General features: G+C 32.5%; 1 protein-coding gene across 1 annotated transcript in view; it reads right to left on the bottom strand.

The window, feature by feature from the left end:
* The window catches only part of LOC135128012 (otoferlin-like), a 238177-nt gene that overhangs the window by 32125 nt on the left and 184146 nt on the right, over positions 1 to 21906 (bottom strand). The gene's annotated exons all lie outside the window — the stretch shown is intronic.

Below are 21906 nucleotides of genomic sequence, written 5' to 3'. Positions count from 1 at the left end.
GAAATCTATTATTTAGTGGTGAAGACGGCCACATGTGGCTACAATTAAGGCGGTCGATTGCCGGTAGGCGTTTTCTTGATTGGTGTGAAAGGTGCACAGGGACACAGCAGTACGTTTCAGCAAAAACAAAATTGAAAGAACGTTGAAAATAGGCTGTTATCAACAAAACTTGTCTTTCTTTGGTCTGTTATTCATAGAGAGCGGAAAATATGCACCAAAATTTTGAGAAATATGATCATATGATATGCACCAAATTTATGCAAATATGCAGTAACTTTCTTAATATATGCAGAGATATGCAGATACATATGCTTCAAAAATTAAAAAAAAAGCGAACTAAATTAATTTATAAAATACAAAAACAGGGTTCCTGAGCTTACGTTTTATTACAAAAAATACATAAATCACATTGCAAAGTGTTTAATTACATCTCAATAACTAACACATAAATCACGTTTTTAAAGATAATATTCTTATACTAAAAAATAAATATAAACAGAACAAATTAAAAAATAGTAGTAATCCACTATTTAATTACTATTTTGGTAACAATTTATTTTTAAATATTTTTTCGAAATATTCTAACAAAAAGTTTTTCCGGTGATTCTAAAGTAAGTATATGTATTTGTAAATAGAAAAATGACAATAATTTTTTTTTCAAATTAGCACAAAAATTGATAAAAATGCAAAATATGCACCCGTTTGGTGAAATATGCAGCAGAAAGCAAATATATGCAAATATGCAATTTTTTTATAGCTGTATTCTTTTTTAATTAGCATGATTCGTTCACATATTAAATATCAAGACTTATATGCAAAAAATAACGGATATGCAAATTTCATAAAATCCGCTCTCTAGTTATTCACAATGAGGAGTGACAAAGACAGCTGAAAGTTCAGAGCTAACGAGGGGACAATTTTTGTTGATCGCACGTCGGAATATTACGAAACAAGATCGGTTAATTGGCTTAAACAGGCCGCAAAGGACACCCGATACGTCTTCTTTCTAATTTTTGGTGACGTAGTACGAAATACTTATTGATTACGTTGGCAAATAATATTTTCTGCGCTACTGAATTTATTAAAAAATAAAAATATTATGTACTATAATCGTATCACCAGAAAACACAAGTATCACTTTCGACTTACAAACGAATGTAATGAACCAGTCACAATTGTTTTAGACTTACTAATGGCATTTAGGCACTCATTTAAAAAGGCTACGTTTGATCGTAGATGAACACTAGATTTTGACTATGAACATTATATTTGACTACAACCTAAAAATGAATAGGAGATTTGGCTTATGTGACAATACAAACAAAAATACATTAGGTACATATGGACAAAAGAACAGACATAACAACGAACGGCAAGAGACTGAAAAACTTCTGTTTGGAAAATAACATAGTCATAAGCAACACGTTTTTCAAATTCAAAGACATACACAATTTACAGGGGAAGTTAAAAACAAAAATAAAAAGTCTATATTGGATTATGTACTCATTAGAAAAGAATATAGGAAAGAGATATGGTTGTCACTTCAGAGAGAGATTCAGAAATCTAGAATGACCGTTACCTACCTGCTAGTGGTCAAGATAAAATTTGATAGAACAACAAATGAGCAGAAATAAAGTGTTAGAAATAATAGAAGAAATAACTGAGAATATTAATAATTACAAATTAAACGAAGAAGATATTTAGTAAAGGAATGTAAGAATACAGTATAAAATAAAATACATGTATACAACAATTTGTACGATAAACAGAATTTGGAAAACCTGTGGCAATAGTTCAAAAAGATAAATTTTAGATTAGAAATAAGAAACAAACACGTTATTTATTTATTATTTATTTGAGGGTGACTGGCGAGGTCCATCATCGCCCGTTGCATCACACTGTGAAACACAGCTGAACATTTCAAACGTTGCTTCAGAAGTAAGGATCACCATCACAACGAGCTAAAAACCCAAGTTAAATAAAAGAAAAAAAAATTGGTCGGAGGTTATTTCAATAGAACTTCCCCCGCCGTTAAAATATAGACACACATCCCTCTTTTTTGAAAAATTGTACAATTTGGTTTTGCCACATTTTATTTGTGATAATCTCTATACATTAAAGAGAATATAGATAAACAAACAAAGACGGGTTTATGCTCAGGAAGGAGCAAGAATAAAAAAATTTGAAGCATATATGGCAGTCTTGAAAATTGAAAAAACTTTTGACCGGGTGTCGCAAAAGGAATTTGGAAAATATTAGAGAACAGACGCATGAACTTAAAGTCAATATTAGCAATCAAATGACTTTATGAGAAAAACAAAGGTTATATCTTATATCAAAAAAGATAATTTGGACTCAGAAATGTTGGAAATGAACAATGATCTGAGGCAGGGTGGGATCACGAGCCCTATCTTGTTCATAGTGATAAATAATGTATATAGGAAAAAACAACAAAGAAGTTAACATAGAATTATACTTAGAGCAAGTAGAAATGTACAAATATTTAGGAGTACTAATAGATATGGAATGTGAAATAAGTGAAAACATTTACAACGCTACAAAACTGTAACATAGTCGTAGCAGGTCTATAGAAGGTACTAAAATCAATGAAGAAACAAAGATAACAGTGTATAAGACGGTTTACAGACGGATGTATGGCCAGGCGCGGATCCAGGGGGGGGGGGGCAATGGGTGCAATTGCCCCCCCCTGACACACGACCGAGGTACTTTATTTTGACCAATTTCAAAATTTTTAAATTATATTTCATTTTGTAAATACAGTACAACCTCTATAATCCGAACTCACGATTGTCTCAGCATCCAGTAATCCGAACAGAGGCTATTTGAAGTCGATGCCTGTTTAATCCGAACTGAACTTGAAAACATGCATCTACTTCCAAAAATGACGCAAGATCTTTCTGCATATTTTGTATGGAATATTTTGAAATTTTTAAAAATTGCGATATTTCAAAGCACTGAATATATTAATTAACTAATTCTAGAAAAACGGATGAAGTTATCGGAGACCCGAAAGCTACAAGAGAAAGTATTTGGTTAAACTTCGAAAATCGTCGAAAATGGGTCGAAATTTGCATGAGAAAAATTTCATATTTGAAAAAATTTCCTAAAAATTCAGGGATATATATCCCGACGTGCTGATTCCAAAAATATACCATGTTTATGGTAACGGAGCAATATTTTCGGAAAATTCGCTGTGAAATTCGAGTTTTTCGAAATTTTTAAAAATTGCGATATTTCAACTGGACGATTCTGGAAAAATGGTTTAAATTATCGAAGAAATGAAGCCAGAAGTGACTTCTGAGGTCCAAAATCTACAAGAAAATATATTTAGTTAAATTTCGAAAATCGCCGAGAATGGGTTGAAATTTGCATAAAGGAGGTAATACGAATACATAATGGAAAATTTCATTTTTGAAAAATTCATCTAAAAATTCTGAAAAATTTCAGGGTATAGATCCCGGGGTGTTTATTCCAAAAAGATAGCGTGTTTATGGTCACGGAGTAATATTTTTTTAGAATGTATCTATTATCCATTGTTGCTTAAGAATTCTTTAATTTTTGTTTAATCAAATTTAGGTTTAATTCTTGAAGTTTGTTTTCAGTTGTGTATGAAGTTGTTATTCAATTCCCTTTCAGATTTTTGGGAAAATTGCTGATCCGAACAAATCGTTAATCCGAACACACCTTTTTCCCAATTAATTAGGATTATCGAGGTTCTACTGTACACTATACGTGTAATGAAAAGAACCAAATGTCACCCATGTTATGTGAAAAAGAGTATACTAGCTAAAATTTTATAAATTTTTTTGTTTAGAACGAATTTCTGGTAGATAGGTGAAATCGCACAAAAATTGCCCCCCCCTGAACGAAATCCTGTATCCGCGCCTGTGTATGGCAACGAAAGTGCGATTTGGCAAATAAAATGACGAATAAGATTCAAGAAAAAATAAGTTAAAATATGAGGTAACAAGAGATGAACTAGCAGTGAAATCCATACTACAAGAGAAAAAATAGCTGAAATGGTCCGGACGTCTTCTTAGAATACATGAAAATCGACAAGTTAAAGAAAGCAAAACAATTCAAAACCAGAGGATGACTAAAGAAAAACGTAGAATGATGATAGGAAATATTTTGAAGAATCTCTTATTATTGTCATGAACTATTAGAAATAAAAAAAACACTGCACTCTAAAATTATTTTAACTGTACAGAGTGTTATGTTTTTAAGACGTAACATATAACTTATTTTAATAGACCTCTTTTTAAGCTTTACAACCACAGTTTGTTTTTGACATTCCGATGCGAAGTTGTCACGTTATTCCAATTTTCTTGAAAATTTTTGGCAATTGAAGTCTTTACAAAAAATCGCAATAGGGTTATTTTTAAAGTCTGTCTTATAATATTTTGTGGAAGGATAAAGAAAGGTAGGCGCTTAAATTTTAATATACCGAGTGTTTATAAAAAATCTAAAACTTTAGAATTTGCAAATATTGATATTTCAGTTTTTTGAAATAGAACACCCTGTATTTTATGATTGTATCTTACTCTATGTTTTAAGATGTGGTAATAAAATGTAGGGTGTTGTCCTTGTAAAAAACCAAATATCGATTTTTGAAAAATGTAATAATTAAAACAATTTTTATAAACACTCTGTATATGAAAATTTAATAACCCTACTGTGATTTTTAATAAACTTTTCTATTGCTAAAAAATTTCAAGGAAAGTGGAATAACGTGGTAACGTCGCATCGTAAATTCAAAAATAAACTGTAGTTGTAAAGCCTAAGAAGCGGTCAATTAAAATATGTAAAGATTTAAAAAACACTCTGTATAGTTAAAAATACTTTTAAGCATAGTGCTTAAAGAACCCTACAACTTTGGTCTTTGACTTTTTTTTCCTATTTCTAATTAATGAGATATCGAGAAACACACACTTAGTGATATTATGTCTGGGTGTGGGTTCTCATAGATCTCGTTTACTTTCTATTCACATTTATTACTAAGAGTAAGATTCTACACATCGATTCACCATTACAAAACTAACTATCCCTACCGATCCCGTCCTACGCATGCGCACCTCAACTACCTTCCACCAACCCGGTTAAGGCCCTTTCACACGTACACAACACTTTCCGGCTTTTTATTAAAAAACATACATTCATAACCTACCTACTATAACACTTAACGACTTAACCTAAAACGTAAACCTATCAGGCGCCTTTCTCGTACGCTCGGATCTTCTAAGTAACCCCCTTGGTGAAAGTATCTCTACTTCGTCTTCGCCGCCTGGCCTTTCCAAAGCCTTATTAGTTTCCGTTAGTATCTTACCGTATTTATTGTAGTACATGGTACTGTGTTTACTAGGGTAACGCAACTGATTTACATGTGCTGTTCTAACTTGACCCCTTAGCTTAATTACATATACGACTGGACTCCTTTGACCAACCACAACAGCTGGTAACCACTTAATATAACTTTTAAAGTGATTCCTATACAACACTTCTTCCCCTTTACAATATTTAGGAACCTCTCTTACGGGCGAATGACGCTTATTACCTACGTTTACAGTTACATGTTGTTCTTTAAGTCTATTGTTTACACTACCATACCTAGGATTTAACGAATTCGCGACATTTCTCACTTTGTAAGAAAAAATCCTGTCATAGGGTGAATCTTTTGTCACCGATGATGGTGTACTATTATATGCAGACGTAAACCTCAGTACTTTCTCATCAATCGTAAACTTTGACAACCGCCTATCCATTAAGTATTTATACAAATATTTTTTTACTATTTGTACGCTACGCTCAGCATATGTATTCGATTGACTATGGTAAGGTGGTGTTTTCGTAATTTTAATATTATCTTCTTTCCCAAACAAGTCAAACTTCCACGAATTAAATGGCGGCCCATTATCACTAACAATTTCGAATGGCAAACCAAAACGTGAACAAAAAATTTGCAAATATTTGATCAATTCCTCTACATTGGTTCGTTTCATAATATGAACATCAATGAACTTGCTATATACATCAACTATGATGAGAAACGTATGTTGCTGAAAATGAAAAAAATCTATATGTATTCTTTCTAGTGGTCTGGATGTACGTTTCCAACCGGATACCACCGGTTCTTTTCTAAAATTACTTGTTTGATCACAAATATCACAATTTTTTACAACCGTTTCTATGTCTACCGTCATATTTTTCCACCAAAAAATACTTCTTGCTGCTAGTTTCATACGAACTATACCCTCATGATCCTTATGCAAAATCTTTAAAATATTTTCTACCTGCGAAGTCGGCACTATTAACCTATCTCCGAAAAATAAACATCTATCCTGAGTACTAATACTATTTCGTAACTTATAATAGTATTGTAACCGATCGCATACTTTATCTTTTGGCCATCCTTCACATGTATACTTATACACTTGTCTCAATAAGGAATCATTGTGTACGGCTCTGGCAATATCCTCTGTACTAATATCAAAATCACTAATTATGCTTAATCTATTAATAGAAATACTCTCTACTCCCGTGGGTACTTCCAAAGGTAATCTAGATAACGCGTCGACATGACACATTTGCTTAGACGGACGATACTTAATTTCATACTCATACATTGATAACAACACTGCCCACCTTTGCAACCGTGATGCCGCCACCACCGATGTACTTTTATTGGGACTAAATATTTCTTGGAGAGCTTGACTATCGGAACATAAGGTGAACTTATTCCCATAAATGTACTTATGAAACGTTTTAACTGCAAACACTATCGCTAAAGCTTCGCGATGTAGTTGTGAATAATTCTTTTCTGCGGGCGATAATGAACTTGACGCAAATAACACGGGTTTCTCTTTACCATTTACGACCTGTGATAACACAGCACCTACCCCATACGGAGACCCATCTGCACAAATTACTATGGGTTTATTTGGATCATATATTTCCAAAAGTTGATTATTGACTAACAGACGTTTACTTTCATCAAAAACTTTTTGACACTTAGCTGTCCATACAAACTTTTCTCCTTTACGTAACAGCTTATACAATTCATGTAATTCACTACTTAGATTAGGCAAAAATTTGTGATAATAGTTTAATAATCCTAAATACGCTTGTAATTCAGAAACATTTTTAGGAGGTCTAGCCTCTCGCACAGCTTCCACTTTTGCCTTTTGAGGCTTAATTCCTTGACTGGATATGGTATGACCTAAATAATCAACTGAAGGCTGAAAAAACTTACATTTCTCTATATTGATGCAAACATTGAATTCATTCAAACGTTTTAGCACTAACTCTAATTTTTTCTGGCAATCCTCATAAGAAAAACCTCCTATAAGTATATCATCCAAATAGCAAACTACGTTTGGCAATCCCGACAAAATTTGATCCATTATGCTTTGGAACTGAGAAGGCGCGCTCGCGACACCGTATGTTAGCCTAGTATATCTGAACAATCCCCTCCAGGTGTTAATTGTCAAGTACTCCTGTGATTCCTGTGATAATTCTAATTGCTGATACGCCCCTGATAAATCTAATACACAAAATATTTTACATCCCCCTAAACCAACAAATATCTCATCTACCCTTGGCAATGGATAATGCTGTGTCCTAATATATTTGTTAATAGTGACCTTACAATCTACACAAATGCGCAGGGTATTATTACTCTTAGGGACAATTACAATCGGGGACGCCCACCTACTAAAAGATACAGGTTTTATAATTCCCACTTCTAGCATTCTATCTAATTCCTGACTTACTTTTTCTTTCAATTTGAACGGCACTGTATATGCTTTATGAAATATTGGTTTGGCATTCTCCTGCATAACTATATCAGCTTTAAACTGCTTAATGACTGAATTTGAATTCTCGCCAAAAATTCTTGGGTATTTGACTCTGATTTCATTTACAATTTTATTTCTATCATTTAAATTAAAATTACTACCTACTGACTCCTCCTTACTGACAATATTTAACGCATTTCTCCACTCTGGGTACAGACAATCCATCCAGGTGCGCCCTAACAACGGAACTACCGGTTTACTACTGCATATAATGTACATTTCTAAGGGAAACTCTTTTTCCTGACCTAGCTTTCTAACCTTGACAAGAATTTTTCCTACCGTGGAGACCTTATCCCCTGTAACAGACACAAGATTAACATTTGTTTTTACCACCGGACACGACAAAAATTTTTTTCGATACGTATCTTCACTAATTACCGACGCACATGCTCCTGAGTCGACTTCCATTTGTAACCAAATACCTTCAACTTCTATGTTGACTTTCACCGGCTGAACTTTCTCGTTCTGCACTCTATTCAGTTCGATGTCTCGTTCTTGACCTCTCTCACACTCCATGTCGTCTGACATCCTTTGAATAACCGTAGATGCTGGATCTCTTCTTCTTCTGGAAGCGCTACTACTACTCAATTGCTCTCTTCCTATACTTCTAGTCAGGCAACATCTAGCTATATGACCCAACTTTCCGCACTTGCGACATTTCCATTCTAAAGCTGGACACTTTTGACTATCATGCCTACGTCCGCATCTTCCGCACAGATCCCACGATCCAGTTCCACGTCTACCTGAAGAACCTTCTCTGATGCGAAATTGATTAAAGACAGTTTCCTTTTGTGTTTGATTTTCGGCCATTTCCCAGTTCACGGCGATCGAACACGTTTTTTCGAAGGTCTGTTCTTTCAACAAAATGGCTCTCAGTTGACTGTTTCGCACACCAAAAACTAGCCTATCCCGCAGAGCTTCATTTAAAAATTCACTAAATTTGCACGATTGGGCCCTCGCCTTCAGCTGTACTACGTACTCACTAATGGTTTGATTTTCTACTTGGTCTTCTCTGTGGAATTTGTACCTCTCCGCTATCTCATTTATTTCTGGTGCGAAATGCTGCTTCAATACCTCCACCAACTCCACGTACTTCCTCTCTGCCGGATCTGCCGGGAACACCAATTTCTTCAATATTGAGTACGTCTCTGGTCCGATAAACGTTAAAAGAGACGCTACTTTTTTTGGTTCGGTAACGTCATTCAGCAGAAAAAACTGCTGCAACCTCTCACTCCACTCAGGGAAACTCTCGCCTGGAATATACGGCTCCACACTTCCCAACATCCTCGTCGCCACTTTTATTATGTCTGGGTGTGGGTTCTCCTAGATCTCGTTTACTTTCTATTCACATTTATTACTAAGAGTAAGATTCTACACATCGATTCACCATTACAAAACTAACTATCCCTACCGATCCCGTCCTACGCATGCGCACCTCAACTACCTTCCACCAACCCGGTTAAGGCCCTTTCACACGTACACAACAAGTGACTCACTCTGTATATGACAATTTATTTGTTGAACATCTTTGTTCTCTGTGGTTCCTATTTTAAAACTATAATAGTCAACTAAACGACGAGAAAAATTCACAAAGGAAAGAAGTATTTTCATCAAAAAAATTAAAAGCACTGTGAAAATGTGTACGACAAATCATAAGAGAAGAATGTGTTTTATGACAACGATTATAGCTAACAAATATAATCATAAATATTTATTTGAAACTAATGCACACCGTTTTCAATATTTTCTGGCCGTAAATTTTTATCGTTAAAATCCCATAAAGATCTTAAACGTGGAGTTGAGGTTTTGGTTGGCTTAATGTGACCAAAAAAATGAATGCTCGCATTAATAAGAAAAGAGGTTTTTCTTCAAACAAAGTAAAACAGAATTATCGAATATATTCGTTGAAATTGAAACGACTAAATTTTTTTAATTTTAAGTGTTACCACTGACGGTGTAAGTTATTGAAGCTAAAATATGTGTTCTTATAATTCGAAAACGTCACGGGTTTCAGCAACGACAAGTTGAATAGGTTTTTTACATGTAAAGAATCTGCAATAAGTACCAGGAGAGCAATAAAAAGTGCTATCAAAGACGGCCATGGATTTGGAATATTGTCAAATTGGCAGTAGTCTGACAGACGCAAATTCATAGATAAATCTTCAAAAATTCTTGACTTTTTGATCGTGTTTTTTATTGCTGTCCGGAGTTTTGGGATACCGTATATCAGGTGTTCTAGTATACTTATTCCACTTTATTATTATTATTATTATTTTATTGACGGATAACTCCAATTGCAATAATAGTACAGAAAATAAATATACAAGTATACAAACTTAAACTGCTTAATTAATTCATCTTAACAATAAGAAAAATAAGCAATAGAAATGAGAACAGATAAAAAAAATATATATATTCATATTACACTGTTTATAATGCCTAAAATCAGAAGACATAAGTAAGAAAAAATAATAGAATTCTAAACTAAAAATTGTGTCGGAAATAATCGCTTTAGTTTTCTTTTAAACTCGTGTTTACCACTGTTGAATAATACGAAATCGTTATATTTATTCAGATGATTTGCTGTCTCCATCATTCTTAAGATAGGATGATTCTTAGTTTTGTTGGTACTAGATGCAGAAATTCTGAACGTCACTGAACTACGCGTAATACGACTATTGGCTGCAGGAATTAAAAACGTTAATTTACTTAACAATAAGGAATTGTCAATGTTACCATTTATGAGACCATGGAGAAAGCAAATATCCGACATACAACGCCTATCCTCTAAAGAGTTTATATTGAGACAACTACAAATCCAAGTGTAATCACCCTGATGATGAGTACGATTAAGTTTAAATTCAATCAAACGAAGAAACTTCTTTTGAACTTTTTCTAGTAGATCACAGTCAACTCTATAATATGGATTCCATACCGGGGAACAATATTCAAGATGAGAACGCACAAATGAAATGTACAACAATTTAATGGACCACTGAGATAAATCACAACAATGACGCCAAATGAAGCCTAACATTCTAAGTGATTTATTATAAATATGATAATAATGTTGCTTGAATGTAAGGAATGAATGAAAAATAACGCCCAAATCCTTGATTTCTTTCACACGAGCTATGACAGATCTTTCTAACTGATAATTAAAAGTTACCAATGATTTAGAGTTGAGGAAAGAGATCACATAACACTTTTTGAGATTTAGAGGTAGTAAATTGCTCAAAGACCATGCATGTAATCTATTAAGGTCATCTTGCAATTCCATTGCGTCAGTCATAGACTGAACAGATTTAAATAGCTTTAAATCGTCAGCATATAATAAAAAATTCGAATTGTGAAAGCAAGATGTTATGTCATTAATAAATAACAAGAACAAAATAGGACCACAGTGTGAACCTTGTGGGACCCCCGATGTTACAGAAAAGGGAGTAGATAAGTGGTTCCCAATTCTCACCTGTTGCTGCCTATCACTTAAGAATGACGCTAACCACTTTATACTGTTGTTATTAAAACCGTATTTGGATAACTTAAAAAGTAGCAACTTATGATTTACTTTATCGAAGGCTTTAGAGAAGTCGGTATATGCAGCATCAACTTGAAGTTTATTGGCAAAAGCATCATTAAGAAAGGAATAGTATTCAATTAAGTTCGACAGAGTTGATCTATTTTTAACGAAACCATGTTGTTTTTCAGAAATTATGCAGGACGACATACACTGCAATTGTTTAGACACTATGAAGTCAAAAATCTTTGCAATAACAGATTGGTTACACACTCCTCTATAATTATCAGTTATATTCCGTTCACCAGTTTTAAAGATAGGGATAATATAACTGTTTTTCCAAACTTTAGGAAATTTACATTCATTTAGGGACGATTGAAATAACAAAATCAATGGAAAAGAAACTGTGAAGACACAGTTTTTTAAGAGAATGCTTGGAATCCCATCTGGACCATAATTGGAGGAAGATTTTATTTGGGAAATATGCTCAAACACCTCAGCAATAGACACCTTTAAACCATAATCATTTACTTCCATATCCGGAACAAAATTAAGGTTGAAATTCCTATTGTTCTTTTCATATACAGAAGAAAAAAACTGAGCGAATAAGTTGGAAATTGCATTTCCACCTTTTGCACGTACTTCATTAAAAACCATTTCCTCTGGAATACCATCGCATTTATTTTTAACCTTAATGAATTTCCAAAAGTATTGAGGGTTACTCGACAAACTATTGTTAACTCTAGTCAAATATGACTTATAGAGATCTGTATTAAGTTCTTTGCAGTGATCCCTCAACGATCTAAAATAAAGGTAATCCTCAATCGTGCCCGATTTACGAAAAACTGAATGAGCTGCTTTTTTCTTACGAATCAAATTTTTTAATTCAGTATTGAACCATCTAGGATATGATGAACTATTTAATTTAACAGTTTTTATTGGAATAAATCTATTGATGCCATCGAAGAGAATACCATAAAAAACTGAAACTTTATCATCCACATCCAGACCAACAAAACAACTTTCCCAATCCACAGAAGCCAGATAATCATTAAGTAGATGATAATTCCCATTAGCGAAGTCAAATATTTCAATTTCAGAAGACAGAACGGAAACACAAAAATTAGGAAGAGACCACGAATACGAAATGTGATGGACACTGTTATCAAAGATTGTATCAACGGCGGCGTTTACTTGTAAGTTAGTAATATTTGAAAATATTAGATCAAGGAAAATAACTTTAATACCTCAGTTATTTCAAAAGCAAAAATTAATGGAGATAAATATACGCGTCTCTATTTTTTTTAACATTTAACTGAAATGTCACATCATTGTTCGAAATATTTGAAAAATACACGTTCTATTTGAAAAAAAAAAGTTGACGTCATTTCTGAAAAACCACCGATATCGTTAACAATAAAGCTATATCGTTTTTTGTGCTGATTTACCACTCCAAATTTCAGAAGTTCTCATTTCATTTTTTTTTTAATATTAGACTGATGACGAGTACTATAATCACTGGAAAATAAAACATTTTGTATTTGGTGATGTAATGCTAATACTAAATGAATGTTATTGATTTATCTTTATATTAAATAAGTGTTCCAAATTATAAACTTCTATTTTTTTAAATAACTAAGATACTATGGTGGAACAAGTAAAGTTTAACACCCGGTATATTGCAAAGTGAACTGTCAACGTTAAACACTTACTGCGGCGGAATTCTCGAGTTCCTTAACTGATTTTTGGAAGCAACTTTCGTTGGTTAATTAAGTTTTCTGTTTAACTTATTCTAAATTCTTAAAAGGCATGCTCCCGGAACGTTCCTAGAAGCGACACAAATAAAGACGTACTTGAATTTTTGCAAATATATAAATAAATAAAAAATATATGTAACAAATGTGTAAAAATATATTCAAATAAGCACGTTTCAGTTAAAATTCTCTACAAAAAAGCTTCGAATAAGTTTTATTTAAATTACTGCCCGAGGGTTGGCGGTGACGTGTTTTCAGTTTGTTTAGATTATACTGGCAAGACGAGTAAACTGGTAATTAATTTTCAAGCAAAAAATGTAAAAAAGTTGCTTCTTACGAGCGTTTTCCCCTATTAAAAGTGAACATTATAGTAAAAATTAGAAGTACTTCAGTATTAGAAATTTCTCATCTCATTAAGCGGGCTGAAATTAAAAATTATGTAAAACTTTTTATAAAGATAATTGGTTCCTTCAACGTTCTTTACTTCTCTGCACTTGTTTAATCCATGTGTTAGAGCTTTGAAGTCTTAACTGTGACACTTAAACCTGAAATTGACTAAACGTTTAAAGTGGAGGTGATGATAATCTTACAATGAAATGTTGACTATGTCGTAAACTTATCGGGGTATGTATATTACTCCACGACTCTTGAACCCGTACCATTTTATTTTTACGAGTATTGTTGTAGTTAACCTGTAGGTATTTTAGAAGCAATGGCAGGAAAATCACAACTAAGTTGAACACATTTTATTAGAGTGAGAAATTTTTTAAGTTTTTCATGGTAAAGGAACTGAAAATGAATTTCATATGCACAGCTTCCAGGAAATGATATTATATTACATTTTAGAAAATTTAGTGTTAATTTACCTATGAGACTTACAAACAATTTATTTACAGTTGTTGAATTAATGAAAGACATATTTGAGAGCACTTAATTAATTATGAACTGTCAATTTACACTCTATATGTTTGGTGTTTCTAGGTAGTCCCGTTTACACGAAATCTTGATTAACATCATTTTCCTTTATCCGGCATCAACGTAAACAGCAGATTTTTTTCAACCTTCGCTTAAAAATTAATTACTAGTTAAATTATCGTGCAAACTCAATCTAAATCAAATACAAATAAACTCGTGTTAAGCCCGGGACAGTTTGTAATAACAATTTTTTTATTAATTTTTATTCTTTTCCATTTTTGCCGCCTTTCTGTGCTAAACCTATAGAAGCTATTTATGTAATAAGTACAGTACATAATTTAAGACATTAAGGACGAGCGCTGCCGAAGGTCGAGGTCGCGACGGAGACTGAAAACGACGAGTCAATAATGTCTGTTTATTTACGAATTACATAACAAAGTTTAATGTCTGACTGCAATATACAAAATTTTTAAAATGAAAAAAAAAAAATAGGTATATATATTTAGGTTGTTATGTTATTATCATATACAAAGGTGTTTTCATGCGAATTTGTTTACTATTTTTTATTCATAATTTAGTTACTACATTTTAGAGTTATATTTCGTTTACAGAGAGCTAGTTATAATAATTTCGTTAGCTCTAAATTTTATGAATATCGACGACTTGGCTTTTAAAACATCAGTTCTAAGGTATTGATAACAGGGGATTTGGGACATTTTGCCCGGATCCTGTTAAACAAGACGCTTAACAAATTCGTAACTAATTTAGTACACCATCTAACCGAACCGCAAACTACCCAGTCAAGCAGATACTGAATTAAACGTAAGATTTATAAAACATTATTTGATGGTTCAGTGAGAAATATTACAACGGTTACCAATTTTTAAGACGTATTGTTGGTTATTTATTATTATATTTCCAGAGCAACAAATAATTAAAAAAAGACGATTGGTAGACCGGTAGCGGTAGGTAATTATCGAATAGAAATCAACTATGAAAAATTAGAACACGGTTAACGAGATATGATACGGCTGACTAATAAAATTTATGTTGTAACGAAATTTACATCAATCTAATTTATGTACCTCGCGAACTTTAATGCGCTCCGGCCTTCAGCTTAAAAATCAATTTAGTTAATTTTTTAAATTTAACTGACAGAAATCTCTACCCTGTTTACCCTTTATTATTTTATCTTGCAGTTGGTTACGTAGTCTAGTAGCTAACTACGTGGAGGTTTAATTTAGAACTAGGACGTAGTTATAAATAAAAAAATAAAATGGTTTGGAATCTAACTTAACAATCACCCTTGATGAATTTTTCAACTGCTTGTTGAAAATTTTCATTTGAAATTTTTCATAGTCAAAACTGGAGCGTTAAAAATTCTTAATAATTATACTCTTATTTATGGTCCGTGGATGTACCAGGTTGCTTAAAAAGAAATAGATATTTCCTAAATTTTCGTTCTAGTTGGCCATGTCGTTTACGTCAGCTGTTTCAATTGCACTGGTGACGTACGCGCCATGGCCAACTAGAGCAGAATTTTAAAATATCACATGATATATTCAGCAGTACAATTAAACGTTTTGAATTAGGTTTGCATTAGAAAATGGTAGAATTTAGAAGGTTAGTTTGCTTGTCGCTCTGTGGAAACAGACATTTTAATTGCAGTTAATTAAAAATTAATATTTATTCACACTCACGCGATCTCAGATTTGCGGTGCAACCAGCTGCACAGTTGGCAGGAGAATTGCAAAATTAATTGGTTCATTATACTTGCTAGACTACTAGACGCGAGAGTTTAACGTTGCTAATTAAGGTTTACAACTGACGCTGAGTTATTAAATGTAGAAAAGTAATAAAGCAGCGGAATATTTTTGAAACGTCAGATTGTAGTCTATATTGTATTAGCACTTGTAGAGAAGTTATTCCATTTTTTGAATTTATATTTTTTTATATTTAACTTATTAACATTGTATATATCGGGTGATGAATATAATCGAGTCAATCTAATTTATAAAGGATTTACCATGTCGCTGATTAAATCACAGTGATAAATGTCAAAAAATGACAAATGTAAAAACAAAATTGACGGATATTTTTTAATAAAATTGTTTATAAAATAAGTGTGAATTTACAAGGTAAATTGCTACAAAATGTATTGATTTTGTTAAATAAATTAAATTAAATTATAGTAAATGCTGAAAATGTTCCCATTTTCCTGTAAACCTGTTCGTTTAACTCCAACCACCACATGTCTCAACATCTCTACACTTTTGTTAATGTCGTTAAATTCATCTGTTATTGTCCGTCTTAATTCCTCTAAATTGTTGATAGGTATTCGCTAAACAGTGTTCCTTAAATAGGGCCACAAAAGATACAAAAATGAAAAAAACCTTGGGTAGGTCAAACCCTGGATTGATGATCCTAATAAATTAATCACTTGTCAATACGAGCAAGTTTGTTAATATTCTGAATTAATAACAAACAATTCTCAAAAACTCTTGAATAGATCAAACGATATTCCATTCGAATAGCTCAAACAAATCCAAAATTTGAAACTTCAAATTTATCGTCCATATTTGTAATTATTGATGCATTATTTCAACCGCACATCAAATTTGGTATAATCGTACTCTGAAATCCACAAATTTACGCAGTTATGCCTTTTAAAAAATGTTATTGACGTTATGTTGTAATTTTGGAGAAATTATGATGTTGTTTAAATAATAAAGATCGTGTAATAAAAATGTATTCAGATCGTTAAAGATTTTGGTATACACTTGTCACCTGTCATGAAAAAATACCGACCATGCAGTAACACTGAAATAGTCAAATGGAAATATTCACATTCAGTCATGTAAGAAAAAAGAAAATACGAATCAAACTTATTTTAGAATTTTTTATCCTTTTGTAATCGTCGCTGTTGTGCATTCTAGTAAACTTTTCAAAACTGTGGTATCCTATGTCTAATGTAGATGCACCTAACTCTGACACTGTTTCTAATTCTGACACGAGTATTAAACAGAAATGCGAAACATTCATTTAAAATAACGATTTGAATTTTTATTAGTCAAGAATATAGGGAGCATGTGGGGCTATTACATGCGACTTGGTACTTTCATGATTTTCCGTTTGTCATCTGTCCTCTGTGTCGATTTTCATTAGACAATATCCAAAACTATTGGACGGATTGTTATCAAATTTTGTATATAGGTATATTAGGAATATCATGTAGATGGTACACCAAAATTTGGCCAATCATACCTAACAATATTTATCAAATCAAATTTCATTTTCTTTTAACGCCTATGCTAGTTATCGGAACGTACTGATAGCGAATCCTTTCGAAATATAAACATAAACCAGTCGAAGTTACGTATGTGCTGACAGAAAATATGTTTTCCCGTTCGTTATCTCTGTAAAATATATTTCATATTGTCCGCCCTTGTGCGGACTGCGTCCCGCCTTCGAAAGTTCTCCTCTAGTGGACCATGACACGTATGTTAGCAGTGAAATTGAAACCGTTAGCGTAAGCGTTATGGCCAACTAGAGTAGAAATTTAAAAAATCACCCGATATTTTTACTGTATCGAGGTTACCACAAAAAAAGTAAAATTTCGCATAATCAAATGTTATATTTTCTCAACAAAACAGCATTTTTTAGACTGTACTCCAGGGACAAGGGAAATTCTGTCGAAATAACCTTCGACGAATAATTTAGATACTTTTTATAGGAAGGAAAGAATTCGTAATGATCCATTTCAACAAACTTTGTAAGTTTTACAGCTGTTTCATCGCATTTATAGCCCCTAAAATATGACATCAAAAAGTAGCTTTTCTGTTTCCGTTTGTCTGTCGTCTGTCGCTTGGGAATATTTTAAAGATATATATATTTATAAAATATCTACAACCCAAAAAAAAATTGTATTTTGCTTAAAATTTTGTTCAAATATTGAAATTTATTTAAATAGTATTGGATATTAACCAGCAAGTATTTTTTCATATCCTCCGGAAAATTGGCGACTTTGTCTCAAATAATATGTAATACGTTTTTTTACTGTAATTTAATTTCCCAGAAGTCTGCGATTACAAGTAAAGTAGAAAAAAGTATTTTAGTACAATTAAAAAATGTATTTTGTTGATTAAACCAAAAGTGGCTTATCTCATTTTCCTGAAATTGTAGAAATACAGTATTGTTTGTATTTTATATGTCATAATTTCTGAAATCCGAAAAAGTTGGTCTGCCATTTTCGTCTATCTGTCTTTTATCTATTATGTCTACCGTCTGTTGGCGATTTTATTGGACAGATAACTAAAGTACTGTGCTGTGAGTTTTTGCGTATACGATAAGCTTAGCAAAAATGTGTCTGATAATTTTCGTTAAAAATCCGATGACATTGTTTCAAAATTTTGCAAAATAAATTTTGTTTAAAAAGTACAAAGTAATACTTCTATCATTGCGGATTATTAATCATTCATGGAGTATGTTTAATCCGATACATTTACGTTTTTGGAAAAAAAAACATAACCAAATTTAATCAAAAAAGTAGAAAACCTATTATTATAAACCTATGCGTATGCCGTAAGGTAAATAAGATAAAAATATTGTAAACATTTTATAAAACGAAAAATAAAATAAGTTTCCCGAAATTCTGAAACTAGAGTATATCGTATACTGGATGAATCCAAAGTCTAAAAATTGAGTGGATCAGAAAATTAATGAAAAAAATATCACATTAAACTAGAGCACAACACGCTCCTTTTTGCTTGCACTTTAATAAAATCCAGCTCTATTTTCATTTTGATATTGTATATTGATTATGATAGAAAAATTAAAATTTCCAGCATAACATTTTTAATACAACATTTTATTAAATTGTTTGTGCTTCAGGGGCGAGGGAATTTCCGTCTAAATAACTTTAAACTCATTTTTAGTAACTGCTGAAATCAAGGAGCAAATAAATTCGCATTAAACGAAAATTCTGTACTCGGCCTTATAGTTAAAGTTTTCACCACTGATGTACTAAATAGTTTAAATGCTCCTACTTACAAAAAAAAGTGTTTAAAGTTTTCTACCAATCAGTAAAGTAGCAGTAACTTTTTAGTGTTCGAATGCAACAACTTCACAGCAGATTGCATGTATCGTTCTAAAGCATTAAAGTTTCAAGCCGACATTCCCATATGCCGGTTCAAACCTATTTTAGTCACGATTATTTCTTCATTCCATTTAACGAAATAATTCACGACATAATTCTTTCAGTATGCATTTGTAATTTCCTCGAATGTATGTCGAAACGTATTTGCTATGCAAATTGCCACAGGAATGTCGAATGAGGCTGAATTGCGAGCGCATAGTGTATGCACAAAAGAACATGATTCCCGATAAAATGGCAATCGATTTTTTTAAATAAGTAAGTGAAAAGCACTCTACCCATGGCACAAATACATTTTAAGGAGATGAGTGCAAGTTTCACATATCGTGTTATGTTTGCCATCAGTGCCATCACCAAGCGCGTAAGGCGTGGGAGCTTTACTTTATAATGAAGGTAATGTTAGCACGCTGTAGTTGCCAATATTTTAGCGGTTTTTCTCCACATAAACATTATCGTTACGTTTAGCTTGCTTGTTGTAAATATTAGATTAAATAATACTCCTATGAAATTTTGTGGTATTTCCCCTGTTTATGAGAACGTAAAATGTGTTTTATGACTAATAATGCGACTGGTAATGTTTTTCAGTTAGAAGTGTTAATTGATATAAACACCTTTTCAATAACAGGTACTAATTTTAAGAAATAAATTTAAAATTTGTTATGTTACAGCACCTAATTTGCGCACATGACGTCCGGGAGTCTGGCTGGATTAACATTTTATTGACTTTAGACATTTTATTCCTGCAAAGTGAACATATATTTGATTACAACGTTGGGGCGTGATTTTATCGCTTTGATGTGTATCAAAGAGTCAGACTTCTAACTCAACTAGGTAGCACTTTGTATCTGAGTATGTAACTTCAGTCACTTAACATATTTCTTCTCTTTCGTAGGCGACATGTCTGGGTTCCATACTTTTTTTACAAGAAGTAAGTATTTCGCTTATTACCATGTGACATGAGATGTGTGACAAAATTACGGATTTATTTTATTCGAAAATAATTATAAAAAATCTGAGGTAATAATTAATCATTAAATTTAAAGGGCAAATGCCTTTTCGTTTTGGTTGTAGGCAGATGCATGAAAGTTGTATATAAATGTGTATCTGAGAAAATCCTTTTATTTGAGTTCTAGGTACTTGTTTTTGCCTATTTGGCTATTTTTGATCATGAGTGCATTTTTTTGCATTTTTTCGATATAAATATTTTAGTTTTTTCTGCCTATTTTGTACTAAAATTTGAATTTTCTATACCCCTAAGCACATGTTTTTTGCGAATCATTTAATATTTCCGGCACTATAAGGAAAAATAATCCAACCTGAGTTTTGGGTAGTACCTTTTATCAATGAGTCGTTAGGTAATTCTATTAATTATAAAAAAAAAACTAGAAAAATATGTAATTTGTTATGAGATTAGGATCACTGATTACGTAAAATAATCAATACAGATTTTCCTAAAATTTGCCTGAAACCTATTTTGCTATTTTTCGGCTAAATCCATGTTTTTATCGCCTATTTGAGGGCCCATTTTGTTTTTTTTAGCCTAAAATCCGCTCTTTAATAACATAGTATATTTCAAATGCAGTTTTTGAAACTAATTTTTTTATCTAAGCAAGAAATAAACGGAATTAGTACGAAACGTGAAACGAAACACGAATAATGCAGAAATCTAAAACTAGATAAATTAAAATGTGATGAAATATTTATTTAGCTGCATGTGTTTGTAACAAATAGTTGTAAGTATCTAAATACTACGTGAGAAGCATGCAGAAAATTTCCAGGAATGTTTAACATTTATGTGGAACTTGGCCAGGTGGTTATTTAAAAAATATATTGTTGAGGTGACAAGATTATTATTCACGTGTGAATTAAAACGTTTGTCGAAAATTATATTACATAAAGCAAAAAACATTACCATCAGTGAGAAAAATTGTGGGTTTGATTTAACAAACTATAGAAATACTAGATTGTAATTCAACTCCTACTATTTGTGGACTATACAAATGGGCTTGCTTATATTAACAAATGTTAATGAGTAGAAATTTCAAATTTGATTAAATGTCTGCAATTCAACACATTCTACGAATAATTGTACACGGATTTACCACAACAGTACTGCAAACAAAGGTAAATCAGTAGGAACATCTAATTTTAGCGACGATGTTGTTCAACAAATGATGTAAACGTTGTCTAACAAAGTTGCAGCCGATTATTACGAAAGCTGCCTCTTCCAGCTCAGTTTCCTTGGGCTAGGATCATATGTTGCGTTTTCGCTGGATGCGAAAACCGGAGCGGTTTGGCGGGAACAGGATATGGATTAATACTCCGCGCTGTTCGGTCTCTGCTTACTACTTATTTTATTAATGTTACAAGGAAAATGTGTCCGTCACAATGACAAAAACGCAATGTGTAATCGTCTACATTTAAGCAGACTTGCTATCTCATCTATCCCTTCTTCCGGCAATCCGGCCGAAATGCAACATGATGCGGCGTTATCTCGCCACGAGCTTTCGCCACGTATGTGTGAAAGCTCAGATTGAAAACAAAGAGATATGTTCGTTCGGTGTAACCGCTCTATTTTTCATTATTAAAAAGGATTTTGATTCTATTCTGATAACTTTGTACTGCAGATCCTGCTAGTCGTAAAAATGACTCAGTTTTTGAATACTGTTTACCGCAGAAAACTGATGTTTTTTT

Source organism: Zophobas morio, unplaced genomic scaffold (assembly GCF_036711695.1).
Source record: "Zophobas morio isolate AGI-343-1 ecotype UQ-CSIRO unplaced genomic scaffold, CSIRO_AGI_Zmor_V1 ptg000012l, whole genome shotgun sequence".
NCBI classification, from domain to species: Eukaryota; Metazoa; Arthropoda; class Insecta; order Coleoptera; family Tenebrionidae; genus Zophobas; species Zophobas morio.
This window is presented reverse-complemented; position numbering and strand designations above follow the sequence as displayed.